Genomic DNA, 9,019 nt, shown 5'->3' with positions numbered 1-9,019 from the left:
GGGGCCTGCGGGTCACGTGGGGGTGGGGCTAGGGTTGTGCAAGCGCGCGGTCAACTACGGCCCCGTGGGGCTGCAGCGCCCGGCAGCGGGCAGGCTGTGCCTCGGTTCGCTACTGCCGCCCGCGTTCCCGCTGTCTTCCTGCCTCCACGGGAGCTTGCTGTGCGTCGCAGCACCCTGCCCTCCTCTGCATTGCACCGCCCGGAGCTGCAGTGCGCGGTGGTGCGTTGCATCGCCCTGCCCCGTTCTTGTTCTGCACTGCTCTGCGTGGTGCTGAGCTGCTCCACGCTGCACCATGACAGCGGCAAGCCCCGGGGTTGTGTTGGCGTGCTGCAGGCTGTGGCTGAGGGCTCAGTGGTGGGCCGAGGAGCATGCTTGGCTCTCCCGCTGCTGTCCCAACCAAAGCCAAACGCAGAGCGAGGGCTGCTCGCTTTGTGCTGCTCGCTTTGTGCTGAATCAGCCTGAAATGATATTAGACAATGCTGAGATTTCTTGGCGCAAAAATCTGGAATTCTGACAACTCCCGGAATTTCCACCGCTGCCCTGATTTCTTCGGGCCCTCCCTCAGCTGCCCCTGTGGTAGCAGTCTGCTCTGTGCTCAGTGCTCCGTGTCAGGAGCAGCACCCCAACCCCAGGTGCTGTTGTTGGGAGAACAAAAGCACCCTTTATTTTTGTCTTTTTAGGGCACGGCAGCTTAGCAATGCAGCTTGGGGTCATCGTATGTGGGAGTTTGTTTCAAGGCTCTGTGTTTTCCTCAGACCTATGGCATCAAATCATATGACTTCAAGAGAATCTCAGCCTTATTGAAGAAAGTTAAAACACTCCTGGTTCTCATGACATGCAGCAGATGGGCTATGAAAGCTGAAGGGGAGAGGGTCCGTGATTTGCTCTGTAACTGAGGCCTCTGAATGCAGGCAGTGCAGCCTTGAGGGCTGGCATGCAGGGCATGCAAGTGCCTCCTGCATGCTGCATTTCCCACTGATCCTACTGGAGCTATGCTGACCCAGATCTGCCTGAGGATTTTTGAGTGCACACATAAATACACTCTGCCTCTGCAGTTAATTTCTGAGCAGTTCTAATTAAACCTACCTTTATTTAAAAACCCTTATTTAAGTTCTCTTGCTATTCCCAGGACAGTTTAATGTTTGGAGGGAGCACTGCTGTGCCTCTATCCCTCCTTTCCTTGCTCTGCTTTTCCTTGCTCTTGGGGCAGCGGTCTCAGCACCTTGCTGCATGCAATGCTATGCAATTGCTGAGCGGTTGCTGTTGTTGCAGACTGCATGCACTCGCAGTCACTGCATGGTCTGAGCTTGATGGACAGTGGGGATGCCCAGCTGGAGCTGCTTGATGCTATTTCAGGCATGTGTATGCATCCTGCTTTGCTCATCCCTGCTGGACTCTGTGTCAGACACACCAGTCTCATACGGGTGTTTTGGATGTTCTGGGATGGGTAAAGCAGCTGGTTGGAGGCTGTGCAGGGGGAGCTAATGTACTTAAAATAGCACAACATGACTACATGTAGGCAAATGAACATGGTCTTGGCATGCCTGAAGCCCTGCCCTGCTATGTCATTTCAATAATACCTGGCTCATGGCAGGAAGCAGACTTGGTTGGCTGGACTCGTGCAGTGCTTAGAAAAAAAATAAGGTCAAACATGAATGGTGCTGCCTGTAAAGTTAGGTGGAAACTGAAAGGGTCTTGGATTTTTTGGGTGGAGAGGGTGTCAGAACTATGCACTTCAGCATTTTGGTTCTCTTTGGTTGAGCCTCGGGAAGCTACATGCATTTGCAGGCCTTGCCTGCAACCTGACTGCCACAGCTAGTGCTCTGCCCTGGATACTCGCTGAAGATTGAAAGTGCACAAGTGCATATATCAGCCTTTTGTGCCTTGCTGCTAGCTCCAGGGAGTACAGATGGTCTGAGAACATCCTGCAGAGAAATGGAGAAGTGAGGTTCCTCCAAGGAAGAACTCGCTAGAAGAACTCTCTGTGAGTTCAGAGCAGAGGCTTCTCTGTGCTTTAAGTACCTGTGGGAGCCAAGGAGGAGAAAAGAACTGTCTTTGTATACAGGTCCTTATAAACAAGCAGGTTACACCAAGCTTGGGTCTGACTCACGCATTTTTGCCATCCAAGTGAAGCTGCTCCATGCAGCTCAGCAGCCTCTGCAGAGTGACACCAGGCTGCAGCCAGATCCATGTAATAAAAGCCCCATTGTGGAGCAAGCTTATCCATAGACAGCATAAAGCTGTAAACTCGCTGTGTTTCCAGGGCTTCCAGAGCAGAGCCTTGTTGTGCTCAAAGCCCATGTCCCATCTGGTTGAGAGAGCAGGGAGAGGTGGCGAGGAGACAGGGAGAAGAGACCACAGGACCTTCAGCAAAGGGAAGCTTTGGCTTGTGGCATCCTGGGTTCTCCCTGGGCAGCCTAGCCCAGGCCTGGTCCAAACAGCACAAGGGGATGTATTAGCCCCATCCTGTGAAGGAAGAAGTTTGGTCCAAAGGATATGAGGTGGGCTGTGCAGGTGCAGTCCTCAGGCCCAGAGAAAAGGGCTCCTGGTGATGCGTTTGCTGGTGCAGGTATTAAGCACCATTAACAACTGGTTGGAGTATTCTGCTGCAGAGGGTTATGGGTACAAAGGGTCTGGTACCATCGTTTTGGACACTGAAGTGATCTCAAGGCTGTCACTCAGTTTGGAGGCTTTCTGCAGAGAAAACAGGCAATGTCACTGAACCCCTGCACTGGCGGACAGTTGGTACAGGTGCTTCAGTACATCCTGAAGTCCTCCTCACACTATGCTGAAATATGAGGCCCCCTCTGAGGATGAGTAACACAGCTAAAAACACCCAGATGAAGGAGACATCGTTGCTTGGCATGGTGTGTGGGCTAAGCATATCCAGTCCCTGTATCTCACATGTTTAGTCTCTGCTTTTGTCCCCTGGAAGTCCTGCTTTGAAAGCCAGAGCTTTGCACAGGCCCAGATGTGAGTTTCTGAGGGCTGAGGACCTTCCTCACACAGACAGCCACCTTTGGAGGTGGGGTGTGTGGCTCCGGCTCCATCTGAGCGGTGCTTGCTGCCCCCAGCTGCTCGCTGCCAGAGAGCATCCGGCTGCAGCCTGAGCGCAGCACCCTGCATCTGACTGCAGAAGGAGCGTGATTTCATTGCATCCCATAACAACTGTGTATTTTGCCAGCTTTGCTTCGGGCCATTTTAAGGCTCTTGGGCAGAATGTCTGAGACACAAACTCATGACTCTGAACACAGCGAAAGATCACAGAGTGTGTTAGCAAGGAGCTAGATTTGCAGCCGTGAAAACAAAAGCAGCAGACTAAGCAGCTATTTAGGGCTCCAGAAGTAACTTGACATCTGAAGTCTGCCATGCATTCTCAGAAGTCTGCCTCTGTCAGTGTCACCACCACCCGTGGAGTCTCTGCATGTCAGTGCTTATGTTCTATGTTGTCATTTTTTCCCCAGCGCAACCACTGAATATTGGTGAGGATTTCACAAAACGCCTTCCCGAGGCTGGCAAGAAAGCAAAAAAGGGTGGGGAGCCAGGGAAAACCAGCTGCTGTTCTCCTGTGGCACGTGAACAGCAGTGCTTTGGGCAGATGACTCCTAGAACCAGGTCATAGTCCTCCTGGACCTTCAAAAGGTTCTTAAAGTGTCCAGGGATAGGTGAGCCCAGCCATACACCTGAGGAGCAGGCATGAGGTGCCTAGGAATTTCCAGGATACTCTGGGAGCCTCATCTCTTTTTACTGAACTTCAGATAGTTTGTAAGATGCTGACAGTTGTTGTGTGTCTCACCTCACACGTATCAAAGTTTCTTGGCTGCAGTTGCAAGAGTAATACCTGTAACCTTTAAAGCAGCATTCATCTTGGCTGGCTTAAATACTTGTAATTAGAAAGCCTCATAGCTCACGTAGTAAGGAACCAAACAGACTTCAGGAGCACATGAATAACTCGAAGTATATTCCTGAAAAAGAAAGGCAGTTCTTTTCTGTCTCCTCAGCATGACCTGATGTTCCCTGATGGGAAGCTGGGACCTGTCTCCCTGGTGCATGCAGGTCACAGAGCTGTCACTTCCAGTGAGCTGGGAAGTTCAAAGAGAAGCAAAACATTCAGCAGGGAAAGAAGTTCTGTAACATCAGCTTCTCTAATCTGGATGTGCTTGCTTGCACTGCTGCCTCTCCAATAGGTACTCCACCCAGCCCTCAGATAATAATCACAAGCTATTTTACCAGCTCTGTTTCCTTCTTCATTTTTGTTGTTAACTCCATCAGCTGAACTGATAGTGTTCAGCTTGAGAGCGTGCGCCTTGAACAGCTTGGTGTCTCACAAAGCAAAAAAAAAAACAACACAAAACCCTGTTATTTGGACCTCAGGCTATGAAAATGTCCTGCAAAATACGCAAGCATGTACTCAACTTTGTTTCAAGGAGGCTGCTTTTAAGCTTGTCTGGAAGAACTAGGGCCAGAAATAAATATTGCCAGGGTGAGCTGAGCAGCTAAATAGATGCACACATTTGTGGCGTCACGTTCCTAGGAAAACCACCACCATACCCCACTGCCCCAGCACTCCCTGGGGAGGAACAGCCGTACTGTCAGAGGGCCCACTGCTCCTGTTTTCACTCAGAAATTCCACCAGGAGCAAGAACTGATAGGGTTGAGTGGAAATTGCAAAACTGGATTCAGATTGGCACACAGTGGAAAGCCAGGAATTCTCAGCGATAACGTGTTTTCTTCTTTAAAGCATACATCAGTTTCTGAAACAGATTTTAGTTTTCAGAAGTGTTATTTCCTCCCTCGGTTGTTCATAGTTTCCCTCTTACACAGAATTATTTTAGCAGCCCAAAATACATATCTCTCTATGTAAACTTCAGCAGCACGTTAAAGAGACACTGCCCAAAACATTTTAGTCCTCATTAAGTGAAACGCACAGTGTCTGACATGGAAAGCTTGCATTAGTTTAAGCCTGAATAATTCAAGCCATCTGTTGTGGAGGGCTCGTAATGTCCTTTTGTGCTGGACTGGATTTCTCTAAGGCTTCCCTTCCTCAGAGCAGGACTCCAGAATAACTCTTACTCTTCCCAGCTTCCCCTGCCACATTTATAGTGCACAAGCAGTGTTTGCCTGCAGGACATGGTGCTTCATAGCAAAACAGCTCTCATGAACCCCAGGATACTTTTCCTTCCCTCCTACTCACATGATGTGGCTTTGGACCATAACTCCTGAGGGCACCCAGAATACAACGTGCCTCTTCAAGGACCTGTGCGGAACTCAAGTGAAGAGATGCATGTGTTTTTGTAAAGGATCAATAAGTTCTTCAGTCAGCACACAAAACAGTTCAGAGTGAATAATAGTGCACATTTTATACAAGCATATTCCTGCCATGTTGAGGGCTTTTCCCAAAGTCTGTGAAGGAGCTCCATCATTCACAAAGTGTTCCCTGAGGCTGCAGCTGCCTGGGCAGGGCAAAAACCCGCAGTGTCCTAGGATAGTCATCCTTCCCAGCTGGCCAAACAGGCAGCAGGGACTCCTTTTCACAGCACCAGTGCCCTTCACTGACTGATTGAAACCTCCCATTTGGTGGCTGCTTTATCCCTTCCCTGCTGTTCAGTGCTGAGGAAACGAATTCAACCTGGGTGGTAGCCATCAGCCTGTGCAAGGGCTCTCCAGCTGGATGGAAAGTCATCCACGCTCAAGAGCTTTCCATCAGTGTCCCCGTGCCAAGTGGAGGAATTTTCCCCCTCTTCTCTGGAGAGCTGCAGCTCTGTGCCTCAGGGAAGGAGGGACAGCGACTGAACCAGCCCTCGAAATGAAGCCTTGTTCTGCCAGAAGCATGCTGACTGAGGCCCCAGGGCCAAACTGGCTTGTAGGGGGCATGCTTGCCTATGCAGCTGAAATCCTCACATCAATAACCTGAGAATTAAAGCTCATTATGAGCCCAGTTCACCTCTTCAAATGCATGTGCTTAATTTGGCATAATTGGAGCAGCATTTCAGTGCAGCCTTTATGTGCACTTTTAAAATCTACAAATGGTGTTTTAGTGGCATAAATGGATTCCAGGTGCAAAGAGAGGAGGAGGGAACCTCTCAGCAGAGCACAGTCATTTCAGACAATCAGTGGCTGTAATTTGCAGACATGCAAACACGGAGAAGCTATTATAGACCTCTGCCAGGCCCATGTCACCCAGGGTGACAGAGAGACACTCTGGGCTAACTTCTGCCAGCTTTCTTTATGAGATGAGTCGTGGACTGAAAGAATTCCTGCTGCAGATCAGATGACAGAGGCTGGCACTCAGAGGTGACCAGCGCTAGTCAGAGATTTATGTTTTTCCCAGCTGAGCCAACAGCAGTAGCTCAGATGTCTGTTTAGCCCTCATTTCTGTGGTTACTAAAGGGGTGGCAGAACATCTGCCTGCTCGCATGCACTGCCCATAGCACTCCTTTCCAGCAGCTGTCCTGAGGACTACAGTTTCCCAGGGGGGACATCCTGATTACAATAAAATCAGCAACGTTTTTGCCTTTATTTTAATGGCAGCAGTATTTAACCGAAACCAGTCTATAGAATTCAGTATTTTGATCCTGGGAAGAGCACAACACTGAAAACAAAAAAACCCAAAATCTTTATTTAGGAGAAATGTATACAAACAAAAGCAAGTTCAACTTAAACTGTGAAGTGCAAGCCTGAGCTAACAGAGAGCAGCCCATGTCTGCCACTGAGCTCCATGACAACTGTTGTCTGGACAGGAACCAGAAGTTTGGTCTTCATTTATGAGCTGCATAATCAATAAGAGCTGAGGCCAAACCTCACAATTTTTATAAGCCTGGGCTATTTCTTGTTTCACATTATGAGGCACAAGAGACGGGGCTGACTTAGATTTACAAAACCTTGGCTCAGACACAAAAAGCATCAGCATGACTACTGAGGATGAGTGTGTTCTCAGTTAGGGCCGGCCCCGCCAAAAACTGGGACATTTTACTGAACTTTAAAGGCCCAGCTCCAGTGGAGATGCAGGGTTTATTTTTAAGATAGCATCACTTGTGTATTACGTACGGCAGTATCATGTTGCATACAGGGCATTTGAGGTGTTTAGCCTTTTCCTTTTGTTCAGTCCTAGAGAGCAGAGCAGAGCAGAGCACACCAGTCCTGGAACTGTTGCTGTTGTCCTGCAAGTCAGGTTTTCAGCCTTCAGGAGTTACAGAAGCCATAGTGGCTTTTGTCAGGCACCCATGGTCCTTTGAAAAATATCATTTAGAAGTATTTTTCTCTATGATATAGCACTGAAAAGCAGTTGAGTGAAGTGAGACAGCACTGCTGGATGCCACTCAGAGATGCTACAGAGCAAATCAGGAGTTGAAGGGAAGAATAACTTTTCTCGATTCGAACTTCACGAGGAAATGAGACAGATTTCAAGAGAGCAAGAAAAACCTGCCTTTTTCCCTGTGAGGATTGCCATGAGAGTTTTTTGATGGCATTGGGGAGCTAGCACAGTTTTCCGCCTTATCCAAAAGATGGCACTATTAACATTGCAGACGTGCTGCATCCCACTGTGACACTGCAGCTCTGAGCTGCCAGCGAGAAGAGATGAGGAGATGGAGAGGAGAGGAGAGGAGAGGAGAGGAGAGGAGAGGGCTAAGAAGCTGGGGTGGGAAATGTTAAAGTTGCATTTATCAAATTGCTCCCCATCCATTCTAATCAGTGTGGCAGTGGCAAGCAGGCTCTCGGGACCTTGGCAGTCTCTTGCAAGCAGCAGGAACAGGACACAGAGGAAGGACCCTGGTCTGCTCCATGAGTCATTCTCTTGAGGTAGCTCTGACACAGAGGGGTCTCCCTGCAACGCCTTCCTAGAGCATGAGAGGGACTCTCACCTGGGGAGTCTGGCCCAGCACTCACTATGCTGTGGCCCAGCTAGAGGCTATCTTTGTTAAAACAGATGGAAAACAGTGGATCAGCATTGCAGGCGAACATGGGAATATTCCACAGGAGTGTAGTACAGGCAGTGAGAAATTCTGTATTAGCTTGAAATTACAGAAGATTAATTATACTTCCATCCCTTTCAATCCAATTTCTACTTTAAAAAAGACCCAGGAGCTTGTCATTCTAGGTTTAATTGACCTATTTGCAACTAAAACAACGCATTCCTACATCTGGGGACTCATTTTCCTAGATTTCAATTCATTGTTCCAAGATTTTAAGGCAAAAGGGGACTGTGAGATCATTTATCCTGCTCCCTCGTGTATGAACTTTCATCTGGATGCTTTCCTCCTGAGCTCTACAACATTTAGCAGGACAAACCCAGCGCTCCATCAAGGTGCTCAGCCTGGGGCTAGTACTTCCCAGGTGTGGGCAATGTTCCCTTGATTGCTGGTTGCAGCAGCAGTCAGTCATCAGGAGATAAAAATGAAAACACAGTCATGGGGATCCAGGATGCTGCCTGATCCAAAGATGTTTAATGAACAGTGGTTCACATACTGACTGTTAATTTTTTAGATAAAATGCTTAAAATATGAATTGGATTATAAAGTAATTATGAGATGTTAATTTTGCCAAAGAGGCTGATGATCTCCAAGTAGATCAGATTGAGCAGAACAAACAGCGGGAGTCATCGCTTCTTCTCCTGGCTGTAACTTAAACTTTTTTAAAACCCCAGTCATTTGGGCAGTGGCTTACATTTTACAGAACACAGTTTTTAGTTACCCTTTGGAAGCTGTGTCCGGGAAATGCCCCCGTAAGACATCACAGATGGCTCTTTCCATGCACTGCTTGGCAGATGTGCAGGAAAATTACAGGGGAAAGCGGGCTCTCAGCTGGGCCTTGTACTGAGGCACTAAGGCACGTGATGTAATGCTTTGTCACTACATGGTTTTGGGTGCTTTTTCGTCCCTGTAGTTTCCATGCCAAATTATAAACCCAGCTGAAAGCTGGAAGCGAACAACCTCACATCTGAACAGGAAAGCTTGTGATGAGCTGAGTAGATGCTGCCCAAGCTGGAGCTGCTTGATGAAGTGCAGCTCTCCCTGTCAGT

Source organism: Meleagris gallopavo, chromosome 1 (assembly GCF_000146605.3).
Source record: "Meleagris gallopavo isolate NT-WF06-2002-E0010 breed Aviagen turkey brand Nicholas breeding stock chromosome 1, Turkey_5.1, whole genome shotgun sequence".
In the NCBI taxonomy this organism is placed as follows: Eukaryota; Metazoa; Chordata; class Aves; order Galliformes; family Phasianidae; genus Meleagris; species Meleagris gallopavo.
The sequence above is the reverse complement of the archived record's forward strand: the minus strand, read 5'-3'. Positions refer to the sequence as shown.